Source organism: Acipenser ruthenus, chromosome 44, assembly GCF_902713425.1.
Source record: "Acipenser ruthenus chromosome 44, fAciRut3.2 maternal haplotype, whole genome shotgun sequence".
Taxonomy (NCBI): Eukaryota; Metazoa; Chordata; class Actinopteri; order Acipenseriformes; family Acipenseridae; genus Acipenser; species Acipenser ruthenus.
In genome coordinates, this window is record NC_081232.1 from 4,978,544 (window position 1) to 4,988,041 (window position 9,498).

The 9,498-nt window shown below is 43.5% G+C and overlaps 32 non-coding genes and 10 pseudogenes across 32 annotated transcripts; all 42 read left to right on the forward strand.

Moving 5' to 3' along the window:
• Positions 1 to 53: 53 nt before the first annotated feature.
• LOC131718494 (5S ribosomal RNA) lies at positions 54 to 172 on the forward strand. The gene has a single exon (XR_009317392.1). It is a non-coding gene; the product is annotated as a 5S ribosomal RNA (ribosomal RNA).
• Positions 173 to 272: 100 nt separating this feature from the next.
• On the forward strand, positions 273 to 391 carry LOC131718495 (5S ribosomal RNA). Its single transcript, XR_009317393.1, has one exon. It is a non-coding gene; the product is annotated as a 5S ribosomal RNA (ribosomal RNA).
• Positions 392 to 491: 100 nt separating this feature from the next.
• On the forward strand, positions 492 to 600 carry LOC131715791 (5S ribosomal RNA; annotated as a pseudogene).
• A 114-nt stretch (positions 601 to 714) lies between these two features.
• LOC131710699 (5S ribosomal RNA) lies at positions 715 to 833 on the forward strand. The gene has a single exon (XR_009312581.1). It is a non-coding gene; the product is annotated as a 5S ribosomal RNA (ribosomal RNA).
• Positions 834 to 947: 114 nt separating this feature from the next.
• LOC131718496 (5S ribosomal RNA) lies at positions 948 to 1,066 on the forward strand. Its single transcript, XR_009317394.1, has one exon. It is a non-coding gene; the product is annotated as a 5S ribosomal RNA (ribosomal RNA).
• A 114-nt stretch (positions 1,067 to 1,180) lies between these two features.
• LOC131715082 (5S ribosomal RNA) lies at positions 1,181 to 1,289 on the forward strand (annotated as a pseudogene).
• A 114-nt stretch (positions 1,290 to 1,403) lies between these two features.
• LOC131715083 (5S ribosomal RNA) lies at positions 1,404 to 1,512 on the forward strand (annotated as a pseudogene).
• Positions 1,513 to 1,626: 114 nt separating this feature from the next.
• LOC131715084 (5S ribosomal RNA) lies at positions 1,627 to 1,735 on the forward strand (annotated as a pseudogene).
• A 114-nt stretch (positions 1,736 to 1,849) lies between these two features.
• On the forward strand, positions 1,850 to 1,958 carry LOC131715792 (5S ribosomal RNA; annotated as a pseudogene).
• Positions 1,959 to 2,072: 114 nt separating this feature from the next.
• Positions 2,073 to 2,191, forward strand: LOC131710503 (5S ribosomal RNA). Its single transcript, XR_009312375.1, has one exon. It is a non-coding gene; the product is annotated as a 5S ribosomal RNA (ribosomal RNA).
• A 100-nt stretch (positions 2,192 to 2,291) lies between these two features.
• Positions 2,292 to 2,410, forward strand: LOC131720708 (5S ribosomal RNA). The gene has a single exon (XR_009319605.1). It is a non-coding gene; the product is annotated as a 5S ribosomal RNA (ribosomal RNA).
• A 100-nt stretch (positions 2,411 to 2,510) lies between these two features.
• On the forward strand, positions 2,511 to 2,629 carry LOC131718497 (5S ribosomal RNA). Its single transcript, XR_009317395.1, has one exon. It is a non-coding gene; the product is annotated as a 5S ribosomal RNA (ribosomal RNA).
• A 114-nt stretch (positions 2,630 to 2,743) lies between these two features.
• Positions 2,744 to 2,852, forward strand: LOC131715085 (5S ribosomal RNA; annotated as a pseudogene).
• Positions 2,853 to 2,966: 114 nt separating this feature from the next.
• Positions 2,967 to 3,085, forward strand: LOC131718498 (5S ribosomal RNA). Its single transcript, XR_009317396.1, has one exon. It is a non-coding gene; the product is annotated as a 5S ribosomal RNA (ribosomal RNA).
• A 100-nt stretch (positions 3,086 to 3,185) lies between these two features.
• On the forward strand, positions 3,186 to 3,304 carry LOC131711255 (5S ribosomal RNA). The gene has a single exon (XR_009313138.1). It is a non-coding gene; the product is annotated as a 5S ribosomal RNA (ribosomal RNA).
• A 114-nt stretch (positions 3,305 to 3,418) lies between these two features.
• Positions 3,419 to 3,537, forward strand: LOC131718614 (5S ribosomal RNA). Its single transcript, XR_009317511.1, has one exon. It is a non-coding gene; the product is annotated as a 5S ribosomal RNA (ribosomal RNA).
• Positions 3,538 to 3,637: 100 nt separating this feature from the next.
• On the forward strand, positions 3,638 to 3,766 carry LOC131713335 (5S ribosomal RNA; annotated as a pseudogene).
• A 100-nt stretch (positions 3,767 to 3,866) lies between these two features.
• On the forward strand, positions 3,867 to 3,985 carry LOC131718499 (5S ribosomal RNA). Its single transcript, XR_009317397.1, has one exon. It is a non-coding gene; the product is annotated as a 5S ribosomal RNA (ribosomal RNA).
• A 114-nt stretch (positions 3,986 to 4,099) lies between these two features.
• LOC131717768 (5S ribosomal RNA) lies at positions 4,100 to 4,218 on the forward strand. The gene has a single exon (XR_009316659.1). It is a non-coding gene; the product is annotated as a 5S ribosomal RNA (ribosomal RNA).
• A 100-nt stretch (positions 4,219 to 4,318) lies between these two features.
• Positions 4,319 to 4,437, forward strand: LOC131717333 (5S ribosomal RNA). Its single transcript, XR_009316218.1, has one exon. It is a non-coding gene; the product is annotated as a 5S ribosomal RNA (ribosomal RNA).
• Positions 4,438 to 4,537: 100 nt separating this feature from the next.
• On the forward strand, positions 4,538 to 4,646 carry LOC131715086 (5S ribosomal RNA; annotated as a pseudogene).
• Positions 4,647 to 4,760: 114 nt separating this feature from the next.
• LOC131718500 (5S ribosomal RNA) lies at positions 4,761 to 4,879 on the forward strand. Its single transcript, XR_009317398.1, has one exon. It is a non-coding gene; the product is annotated as a 5S ribosomal RNA (ribosomal RNA).
• A 100-nt stretch (positions 4,880 to 4,979) lies between these two features.
• Positions 4,980 to 5,098, forward strand: LOC131711256 (5S ribosomal RNA). The gene has a single exon (XR_009313139.1). It is a non-coding gene; the product is annotated as a 5S ribosomal RNA (ribosomal RNA).
• Positions 5,099 to 5,212: 114 nt separating this feature from the next.
• LOC131718626 (5S ribosomal RNA) lies at positions 5,213 to 5,331 on the forward strand. The gene has a single exon (XR_009317522.1). It is a non-coding gene; the product is annotated as a 5S ribosomal RNA (ribosomal RNA).
• A 100-nt stretch (positions 5,332 to 5,431) lies between these two features.
• Positions 5,432 to 5,560, forward strand: LOC131713336 (5S ribosomal RNA; annotated as a pseudogene).
• A 100-nt stretch (positions 5,561 to 5,660) lies between these two features.
• On the forward strand, positions 5,661 to 5,779 carry LOC131718501 (5S ribosomal RNA). The gene has a single exon (XR_009317399.1). It is a non-coding gene; the product is annotated as a 5S ribosomal RNA (ribosomal RNA).
• Positions 5,780 to 5,893: 114 nt separating this feature from the next.
• LOC131717779 (5S ribosomal RNA) lies at positions 5,894 to 6,012 on the forward strand. The gene has a single exon (XR_009316670.1). It is a non-coding gene; the product is annotated as a 5S ribosomal RNA (ribosomal RNA).
• Positions 6,013 to 6,112: 100 nt separating this feature from the next.
• On the forward strand, positions 6,113 to 6,231 carry LOC131717344 (5S ribosomal RNA). Its single transcript, XR_009316229.1, has one exon. It is a non-coding gene; the product is annotated as a 5S ribosomal RNA (ribosomal RNA).
• Positions 6,232 to 6,331: 100 nt separating this feature from the next.
• LOC131718503 (5S ribosomal RNA) lies at positions 6,332 to 6,450 on the forward strand. The gene has a single exon (XR_009317401.1). It is a non-coding gene; the product is annotated as a 5S ribosomal RNA (ribosomal RNA).
• Positions 6,451 to 6,550: 100 nt separating this feature from the next.
• LOC131718504 (5S ribosomal RNA) lies at positions 6,551 to 6,669 on the forward strand. Its single transcript, XR_009317402.1, has one exon. It is a non-coding gene; the product is annotated as a 5S ribosomal RNA (ribosomal RNA).
• Positions 6,670 to 6,783: 114 nt separating this feature from the next.
• LOC131710905 (5S ribosomal RNA) lies at positions 6,784 to 6,902 on the forward strand. The gene has a single exon (XR_009312788.1). It is a non-coding gene; the product is annotated as a 5S ribosomal RNA (ribosomal RNA).
• A 100-nt stretch (positions 6,903 to 7,002) lies between these two features.
• On the forward strand, positions 7,003 to 7,121 carry LOC131718505 (5S ribosomal RNA). The gene has a single exon (XR_009317403.1). It is a non-coding gene; the product is annotated as a 5S ribosomal RNA (ribosomal RNA).
• A 114-nt stretch (positions 7,122 to 7,235) lies between these two features.
• LOC131712977 (5S ribosomal RNA) lies at positions 7,236 to 7,354 on the forward strand. The gene has a single exon (XR_009314864.1). It is a non-coding gene; the product is annotated as a 5S ribosomal RNA (ribosomal RNA).
• A 114-nt stretch (positions 7,355 to 7,468) lies between these two features.
• On the forward strand, positions 7,469 to 7,587 carry LOC131712978 (5S ribosomal RNA). Its single transcript, XR_009314865.1, has one exon. It is a non-coding gene; the product is annotated as a 5S ribosomal RNA (ribosomal RNA).
• A 114-nt stretch (positions 7,588 to 7,701) lies between these two features.
• On the forward strand, positions 7,702 to 7,810 carry LOC131715088 (5S ribosomal RNA; annotated as a pseudogene).
• A 114-nt stretch (positions 7,811 to 7,924) lies between these two features.
• On the forward strand, positions 7,925 to 8,043 carry LOC131718506 (5S ribosomal RNA). The gene has a single exon (XR_009317404.1). It is a non-coding gene; the product is annotated as a 5S ribosomal RNA (ribosomal RNA).
• Positions 8,044 to 8,157: 114 nt separating this feature from the next.
• LOC131720821 (5S ribosomal RNA) lies at positions 8,158 to 8,276 on the forward strand. The gene has a single exon (XR_009319718.1). It is a non-coding gene; the product is annotated as a 5S ribosomal RNA (ribosomal RNA).
• Positions 8,277 to 8,390: 114 nt separating this feature from the next.
• LOC131718507 (5S ribosomal RNA) lies at positions 8,391 to 8,509 on the forward strand. The gene has a single exon (XR_009317405.1). It is a non-coding gene; the product is annotated as a 5S ribosomal RNA (ribosomal RNA).
• A 114-nt stretch (positions 8,510 to 8,623) lies between these two features.
• On the forward strand, positions 8,624 to 8,742 carry LOC131712673 (5S ribosomal RNA). Its single transcript, XR_009314565.1, has one exon. It is a non-coding gene; the product is annotated as a 5S ribosomal RNA (ribosomal RNA).
• Positions 8,743 to 8,842: 100 nt separating this feature from the next.
• Positions 8,843 to 8,961, forward strand: LOC131711258 (5S ribosomal RNA). Its single transcript, XR_009313141.1, has one exon. It is a non-coding gene; the product is annotated as a 5S ribosomal RNA (ribosomal RNA).
• Positions 8,962 to 9,061: 100 nt separating this feature from the next.
• Positions 9,062 to 9,180, forward strand: LOC131711089 (5S ribosomal RNA). The gene has a single exon (XR_009312971.1). It is a non-coding gene; the product is annotated as a 5S ribosomal RNA (ribosomal RNA).
• A 114-nt stretch (positions 9,181 to 9,294) lies between these two features.
• On the forward strand, positions 9,295 to 9,413 carry LOC131718508 (5S ribosomal RNA). Its single transcript, XR_009317406.1, has one exon. It is a non-coding gene; the product is annotated as a 5S ribosomal RNA (ribosomal RNA).
• Positions 9,414 to 9,498: the final 85 nt, after the last annotated feature.

The following is a 9,498-nucleotide window of genomic DNA, read 5'->3' on the forward strand; positions in this document are numbered from 1 at the left end:
GGAATCACCCCCAGCTCACTAAACATAAAAGTCATGAAAGCAGAAATGCAATCGCCTGCGGCCACACCACCTTGAATAAGCCTGATCTCGTCTGATCTCAGAAGCTAAGCAATGTTGGGCTTGGTTAGTACTTGGATGGGAGACCACCTGGGAATATCAAGTGCTGCAGGCATTACATTTTACAATTGAAATGTGTGGAGGACAAAAGGAAATTTTGGAGGAATCACCCCCAGCTCACTAAACATAAAAGTCATGAAAGCAGAAATGCAATCGCCTGCGGCCACACCACCTTGAATAAGCCTGATCTCGTCTGATCTCAGAAGCTAAGCAATGTTGGGCTTGGTTAGTACTTGGATGGGAGACCACCTGGGAATATCAAGTGCTGCAGGCATTACATTTTACAATTGAAATGTGTGGAGGACAAAAGGAAATTTTGGAGGAATCACCCCCAGCTCACTAAACATAAAAGTCATGAAAGCAGAAATGCAATCGCCTGCGGCCACACCACCTTGAATAAGTCTGATCTCAGAAGCTAAGCAATGTTGGGCTTGGTTAGTACTTGGATGGGAGACCACCTGGGAATATCAAGTGCTGCAGGCATTACATTTTTGTAATTACATTTTACAATTGAAATGTGTGGAGGACAAAAGGAAATTTTGGAGGAATCACCCCCAGCTCACTAAACATAAAAGTCATGAAAGCAGAAATGCAATCTCCTGCGGCCACACCACCTTGAATAAGCCTGATCTCGTCTGATCTCAGAAGCTAAGCAATGTTGGGCTTGGTTAGTACTTGGATGGGAGACCACCTGGGAATATCAAGTGCTGCAGGCATTACATTTTTGTAATTACATTTTACAATTGAAATGTGTGGAGGACAAAAGGAAATTTTGGAGGAATCACCCCCAGCTCACTAAACATAAAAGTCATGAAAGCAGAAATGCAATCGCCTGCGGCCACACCACCTTGAATAAGCCTGATCTCGTCTGATCTCAGAAGCTAAGCAATGTTGGGCTTGGTTAGTACTTGGATGGGAGACCACCTGGGAATATCAAGTGCTGCAGGCATTACATTTTTGTAATTACATTTTACAATTGAAATGTGTGGAGGACAAAAGGAAATTTTGGAGGAATCACCCCCAGCTCACTAAACATAAAAGTCATGAAAGCAGAAATGCAATCGCCTGCGGCCACACCACCTTGAATAAGCCTGATCTCAGAAGCTAAGCAATGTTGGGCTTGGTTAGTACTTGGATGGGAGACCACCTGGGAATATCAAGTGCTGCAGGCATTACATTTTTGTAATTACATTTTACAATTGAAATGTGTGGAGGACAAAAGGAAATTTTGGAGGAATCACCCCCAGCTCACTAAACATAAAAGTCATGAAAGCAGAAATGCAATCGCCTGCGGCCACACCACCTTGAATAAGCCTGATCTCAGAAGCTAAGCAATGTTGGGCTTGGTTAGTACTTGGATGGGAGACCACCTGGGAATATCAAGTGCTGCAGGCATTACATTTTTGTAATTACATTTTACAATTGAAATGTGTGGAGGACAAAAGGAAATTTTGGAGGAATCACCCCCAGCTCACTAAACATAAAAGTCATGAAAGCAGAAATGCAATCGCCTGCGGCCACACCACCTTGAATAAGCCTGATCTCAGAAGCTAAGCAATGTTGGGCTTGGTTAGTACTTGGATGGGAGACCACCTGGGAATATCAAGTGCTGCAGGCATTACATTTTTGTAATTACATTTTACAATTGAAATGTGTGGAGGACAAAAGGAAATTTTGGAGGAATCACCCCCAGCTCACTAAACATAAAAGTCATGAAAGCAGAAATGCAATCGCCTGCGGCCACACCACCTTGAATAAGTCTGATCTCAGAAGCTAAGCAATGTTGGGCTTGGTTAGTACTTGGATGGGAGACCACCTGGGAATATCAAGTGCTGCAGGCATTACATTTTTGTAATTACATTTTACAATTGAAATGTGTGGAGGACAAAAGGAAATTTTGGAGGAATCACCCCCAGCTCACTAAACATAAAAGTCATGAAAGCAGAAATGCAATCGCCTGCGGCCACACCACCTTGAATAAGCTTGATCTCGTCTGATCTCAGAAGCTAAGCAATGTTGGGCTTGGTTAGTACTTGGATGGGAGACCACCTGGGAATATCAAGTGCTGCAGGCATTACATTTTACAATTGAAATGTGTGGAGGACAAAAGGAAATTTTGGAGGAATCACCCCCAGCTCACTAAACATAAAAGTCATGAAAGCAGAAATGCAATCGCCTGCGGCCACACCACCTTGAATAAGCCTGATCTCGTCTGATCTCAGAAGCTAAGCAACGTTGGGCTTGGTTAGTACTTGGATGGGAGACCACCTGGGAATATCAAGTGCTGCAGGCATTACATTTTACAATTGAAATGTGTGGAGGACAAAAGGAAATTTTGGAGGAATCACCCCCAGCTCACTAAACATAAAAGTCATGAAAGCAGAAATGCAATCGCCTGCGGCCACACCACCTTGAATAAGCCTGATCTCGTCTGATCTCAGAAGCTAAGCAATGTTGGGCTTGGTTAGTACTTGGATGGGAGACCACCTGGGAATATCAAGTGCTGCAGGCATTACATTTTTGTAATTACATTTTACAATTGAAATGTGTGGAGGACAAAAGGAAATTTTGGAGGAATCACCCCCAGCTCACTAAACATAAAAGTCATGAAAGCAGAAATGCAATCGCCTGCGGCCACACCACCTTGAATAAGCCTGATCTCAGAAGCTAAGCAATGTTGGGCTTGGTTAGTACTTGGATGGGAGACCACCTGGGAATATCAAGTGCTGCAGGCATTACATTTTTGTAATTACATTTTACAATTGAAATGTGTGGAGGACAAAAGGAAATTTTGGAGGAATCACCCCCAGCTCACTAAACATAAAAGTCATGAAAGCAGAAATGCAATCGCCTGCGGCCACACCACCTTGAATAAGCCTGATCTCGTCTGATCTCAGAAGCTAAGCAATGTTGGGCTTGGTTAGTACTTGGATGGGAGACCACCTGGGAATATCAAGTGCTGCAGGCATTACATTTTACAATTGAAATGTGTGGAGGACAAAAGGAAATTTTGGAGGAATCACCCCCAGCTCACTAAACATAAAAGTCATGAAAGCAGAAATGCAATCGCCTGCGGCCACACCACCTTGAATAAGTCTGATCTCGTCTGATCTCAGAAGCTAAGCAATGTTGGGCTTGGTTAGTACTTGGATGGGAGACCACCTGGGAATATCAAGTGCTGCAGGCATTACATTTTTGTAATTACATTTTACAATTGAAATGTGTGGAGGACAAAAGGAAATTTTGGAGGAATCACCCCCAGCTCACTAAACATAAAAGTCATGAAAGCAGAAATGCAATCGCCTGCGGCCACACCACCTTGAATAAGCCTGATCTCGTCTGATCTCAGAAGCTAAGCAAAGTTGGGCTTGGTTAGTACTTGGATGGGAGACCACCTGGGAATATCAAGTGCTGCAGGCATTACATTTTACATTTGAAATGTGTGGAGGACAAAAGGAAATTTTGGAGGAATCACCCCCAGCTCACTAAACATAAAAGTCATGAAAGCAGAAATGCAATCGCCTGCGGCCACACCACCTTGAATAAGCCTGATCTCGCCTGATCTCGTCTGATCTCAGAAGCTAAGCAATGTTGGGCTTGGTTAGTACTTGGATGGGAGACCACCTGGGAATATCAAGTGCTGCAGGCATTACATTTTACAATTGAAATGTGTGGAGGACAAAAGGAAATTTTGGAGGAATCACCCCCAGCTCACTAAACATAAAAGTCATGAAAGCAGAAATGCAATCGCCTGCGGCCACACCACCTTGAATAAGCCTGATCTCGTCTGATCTCAGAAGCTAAGCAATGTTGGGCTTGGTTAGTACTTGGATGGGAGACCACCTGGGAATATCAAGTGCTGCAGGCATTACATTTTTGTAATTACATTTTATAATTGAAATGTGTGGAGGACAAAAGGAAATTTTGGAGGAATCACCCCCAGCTCACTAAACATAAAAGTCATGAAAGCAGAAATGCAATCGCCTGCGGCCACACCACCTTGAATAAGCCTGATCTCATCTGATCTCAGAAGCTAAGCAATGTTGGGCTTGGTTAGTACTTGGATGGGAGACCACCTGGGAATATCAAGTGCTGCAGGCATTACATTTTACAATTGAAATGTGTGGAGGACAAAAGGAAATTTTGGAGGAATCACCCCCAGCTCACTAAACATAAAAGTCATGAAAGCAGAAATGCAATCGCCTGCGGCCACACCACCTTGAATAAGCCTGATCTCGTCTGATCTCAGAAGTTAAGCAATGTTGGGCTTGGTTAGTACTTGGATGGGAGACCACCTGGGAATATCAAGTGCTGCAGGCATTACATTTTACAATTGAAATGTGTGGAGGACAAAAGGAAATTTTGGAGGAATCACCCCCAGCTCACTAAACATAAAAGTCATGAAAGCAGAAATGCAATCGCCTGCGGCCACACCACCTTGAATAAGCCTGATCTCAGAAGCTAAGCAATGTTGGGCTTGGTTAGTACTTGGATGGGAGACCACCTGGGAATATCAAGTGCTGCAGGCATTACATTTTTGTAATTACATTTTACAATTGAAATGTGTGGAGGACAAAAGGAAATTTTGGAGGAATCACCCCCAGCTCACTAAACATAAAAGTCATGAAAGCAGAAATGCAATCGCCTGCGGCCACACCACCTTGAATAAGCCTGATCTCGTCTGATCTCAGAAGCTAAGCAATGTTGGGCTTGGTTAGTACTTGGATGGGAGACCACCTGGGAATATCAAGTGCTGCAGGCATTACATTTTACAATTGAAATGTGTGGAGGACAAAAGGAAATTTTGGAGGAATCACCCCCAGCTCACTAAACATAAAAGTCATGAAAGCAGAAATGCAATCGCCTGCGGCCACACCACCTTGAATAAGTCTGATCTCGTCTGATCTCAGAAGCTAAGCAATGTTGGGCTTGGTTAGTACTTGGATGGGAGACCACCTGGGAATATCAAGTGCTGCAGGCATTACATTTTTGTAATTACATTTTACAATTGAAATGTGTGGAGGACAAAAGGAAATTTTGGAGGAATCACCCCCAGCTCACTAAACATAAAAGTCATGAAAGCAGAAATGCAATCGCCTGCGGCCACACCACCTTGAATAAGCCTGATCTCGTCTGATCTCAGAAGCTAAGCAAAGTTGGGCTTGGTTAGTACTTGGATGGGAGACCACCTGGGAATATCAAGTGCTGCAGGCATTACATTTTACATTTGAAATGTGTGGAGGACAAAAGGAAATTTTGGAGGAATCACCCCCAGCTCACTAAACATAAAAGTCATGAAAGCAGAAATGCAATCGCCTGCGGCCACACCACCTTGAATAAGCCTGATCTCGCCTGATCTCGTCTGATCTCAGAAGCTAAGCAATGTTGGGCTTGGTTAGTACTTGGATGGGAGACCACCTGGGAATATCAAGTGCTGCAGGCATTACATTTTACAATTGAAATGTGTGGAGGACAAAAGGAAATTTTGGAGGAATCACCCCCAGCTCACTAAACATAAAAGTCATGAAAGCAGAAATGCAATCGCCTGCGGCCACACCACCTTGAATAAGCCTGATCTCGTCTGATCTCAGAAGCTAAGCAATGTTGGGCTTGGTTAGTACTTGGATGGGAGACCACCTGGGAATATCAAGTGCTGCAGGCATTACATTTTTGTAATTACATTTTATAATTGAAATGTGTGGAGGACAAAAGGAAATTTTGGAGGAATCACCCCCAGCTCACTAAACATAAAAGTCATGAAAGCAGAAATGCAATCGCCTGCGGCCACACCACCTTGAATAAGCCTGATCTCATCTGATCTCAGAAGCTAAGCAATGTTGGGCTTGGTTAGTACTTGGATGGGAGACCACCTGGGAATATCAAGTGCTGCAGGCATTACATTTTACAATTGAAATGTGTGGAGGACAAAAGGAAATTTTGGAGGAATCACCCCCAGCTCACTAAACATAAAAGTCATGAAAGCAGAAATGCAATCGCCTGCGGCCACACCACCTTGAATAAGCCTGATCTCGTCTGATCTCAGAAGTTAAGCAATGTTGGGCTTGGTTAGTACTTGGATGGGAGACCACCTGGGAATATCAAGTGCTGCAGGCATTACATTTTACAATTGAAATGTGTGGAGGACAAAAGGAAATTTTGGAGGAATCACCCCCAGCTCACTAAACATAAAAGTCATGAAAGCAGAAATGCAATCGCCTGCGGCCACACCACCTTGAATAAGCCTGATCTCGTCTGATCTCAGAAGCTAAGCAATGTTGGGCTTGGTTAGTACTTGGATGGGAGACCACCTGGGAATATCAAGTGCTGCAGGCATTACATTTTAGAATTGAAATGTGTGGAGGACAAAAGGAAATTTTGGAGGAATCACCCCCAGCTCACTAAACATAAAAGTCATGAAAGCAGAAATGCAATCGCCTGCGGCCACACCACCTTGAATAAGCCTGATCTCGTCTGATCTCAGAAGCTAAGCAATGTTGGGCTTGGTTAGTACTTGGATGGGAGACCACCTGGGAATATCAAGTGCTGCAGGCATTACATTTTTGTAATTACATTTTACAATTGAAATGTGTGGAGGACAAAAGGAAATTTTGGAGGAATCACCCCCAGCTCACTAAACATAAAAGTCATGAAAGCAGAAATGCAATCGCCTGCGGCCACACCACCTTGAATAAGCCTGATTTCGTCTGATCTCAGAAGCTAAGCAATGTTGGGCTTGGTTAGTACTTGGATGGGAGACCACCTGGGAATATCAAGTGCTGCAGGCATTACATTTTACAATTGAAATGTGTGGAGGACAAAAGGAAATTTTGGAGGAATCACCCCCAGCTCACTAAACATAAAAGTCATGAAAGCAGAACAGCAATCGCCTGCGGCCACACCACCTTGAATAAGCCTGATCTCGTCTGATCTCAGAAGCTAAGCAATGTTGGGCTTGGTTAGTACTTGGATGGGAGACCACCTGGGAATATCAAGTGCTGCAGGCATTACATTTTTGTAATTACATTTTACAATTGAAATGTGTGGAGGACAAAAGGAAATTTTGGAGGAATCACCCCCAGCTCACTAAACATAAAAGTCATGAAAGCAGAAATGCAATCGCCTGCGGCCACACCACCTTGAATAAGCCTGATCTCGTCTGATCTCAGAAGCTAAGCAATGTTGGGCTTGGTTAGTACTTGGATGGGAGACAACCTGGGAATATCAAGTGCTGCAGGCATTACATTTTTGTAATTACATTTTAGAATTGAAATGTGTGGAGGACAAAAGGAAATTTTGGAGGAATCACCCCCAGCTCACTAAACATAAAAGTCATGAAAGCAGAAATGCAATCGCCTGCGGCCACACCACCTTGAATAAGCCTGATCTCGTCTGATCTCAGAAGCTAAGCAATGTTGGGCTTGGTTAGTACTTGGATGGGAGACAACCTGGGAATATCAAGTGCTGCAGGCATTACATTTTTGTAATTACATTTTACAATTGAAATGTGTGGAGGACAAAAGGAAATTTTGGAGGAATCACCCCCAGCTCACTAAACATAAAAGTCATGAAAGCAGAAATGCAATCGCCTGCGGCCACACCACCTTGAATAAGCCTGATCTCAGAAGCTAAGCAATGTTGGGCTTGGTTAGTACTTGGATGGGAGACCACCTGGGAATATCAAGTGCTGCAGGCATTACATTTTTGTAATTACATTTTACAATTGAAATGTGTGGAGGACAAAAGGAAATTTTGGAGGAATCACCCCCAGCTCACTAAACATAAAAGTCATGAAAGCAGAAATGCAATCGCCTGCGGCCACACCACCTTGAATAAGCCTGATCTCGTCTGATCTCAGAAGCTAAGCAATGTTGGGCTTGGTTAGTACTTGGATGGGAGACCACCTGGGAATATCAAGTGCTGCAGGCATTACATTTTAGTAATTACATTTTACAATTGAAATGTGTGGAGGACAAAAGGAAATTTTGGAGGAATCACCCCCAGCTCACTAAACATAAAAGTCATGAAAGCAGAAATGCAATCGCCTGCGGCCACACCACCTTGAATAAGCCTGATCTCGTCTGATCTCAGAAGCTAAGCAATGTTGGGCTTGGTTAGTACTTTGATGGGAGACCACCTGGGAATATCAAGTGCTGCAGGCATTACATTTTTGTAATTACATTTTACAATTGAAATGTGTGGAGGACAAAAGGAAATTTTGGAGGAATCACCCCCAGCTCACTAAACATAAAAGTCATGAAAGCAGAAATGCAATCGCCTGCGGCCACACCACCTTGAATAAGCCTGATCTCGTCTGATCTCAGAAGCTAAGCAATGTTGGGCTTGGTTAGTACTTGGATGGGAGACCACCTGGGAATATCAAGTGCTGCAGGCATTACATTTTTGTAATTACATTTTACAATTGAAATGTGTGGAGGACAAAAGGAAATTTTGGAGGAATCACCCCCAGCTCACTAAACATAAAAGTCATGAAAGCAGAAATGCAATCGCCTGCGGCCACACTACCTTGAATAAGCCTGATCTCGTCTGATCTCAGAAGCTAAGCAATGTTGGGCTTGGTTAGTACTTGGATGGGAGACCACCTGGGAATATCATGTGCTGCAGGCATTACATTTTACAATTGAAATGTGTGGAGGACAAAAGGAAATTTTGGAGGAATCACCCCCAGCTCACTAAACATAAAAGTCATGAAAGCAGAAATGCAATCGCCTGCGGCCACACCACCTTGAATAAGTCTGATCTCGTCTGATCTCAGAAGCTAAGCAATGTTGGGCTTGGTTAGTACTTGGATGGGAGACCACCTGGGAATATCAAGTGCTGCAGGCATTACATTTTACAATTGAAATGTGTGGAGGACAAAAGGAAATTTTGGAGGAATCACCCCCAGCTCACTAAACATAAAAGTCATGAAAGCAGAAATGCAATCGCCTGCGGCCACACCACCTTGAATAAGCCTGATCTCGTCTGATCTCAGAAGCTAAGCAATGTTGGGCTTGGTTAGTACTTGGATGGGAGACCACCTGGGAATATCAAGTGCTGCAGACATTACATTTTTGTAATTACATTTTACAATTGAAATGTGTGGAGGACAAAAGGAAATTTTGGAGGAATCACCCCCAGCTCACTAAACATAAAAGTCATGAAAGCAGAAATGCAATCGCCTGCGGCCACACCACCTTGAATAAGCCTGATCTCGTCTGATCTCAGAAGCTAAGCAATGTTGGGCTTGGTTAGTACTTGGATGGGAGACCACCTGGGAATATCAAGTGCTGCAGGCATTACATTTTTGTAATTACATTTTACAATTGAAATGTGTGGAGGACAAAAGGAAATTTTGGAGGAATCACCCCCAGCTCACTAAAC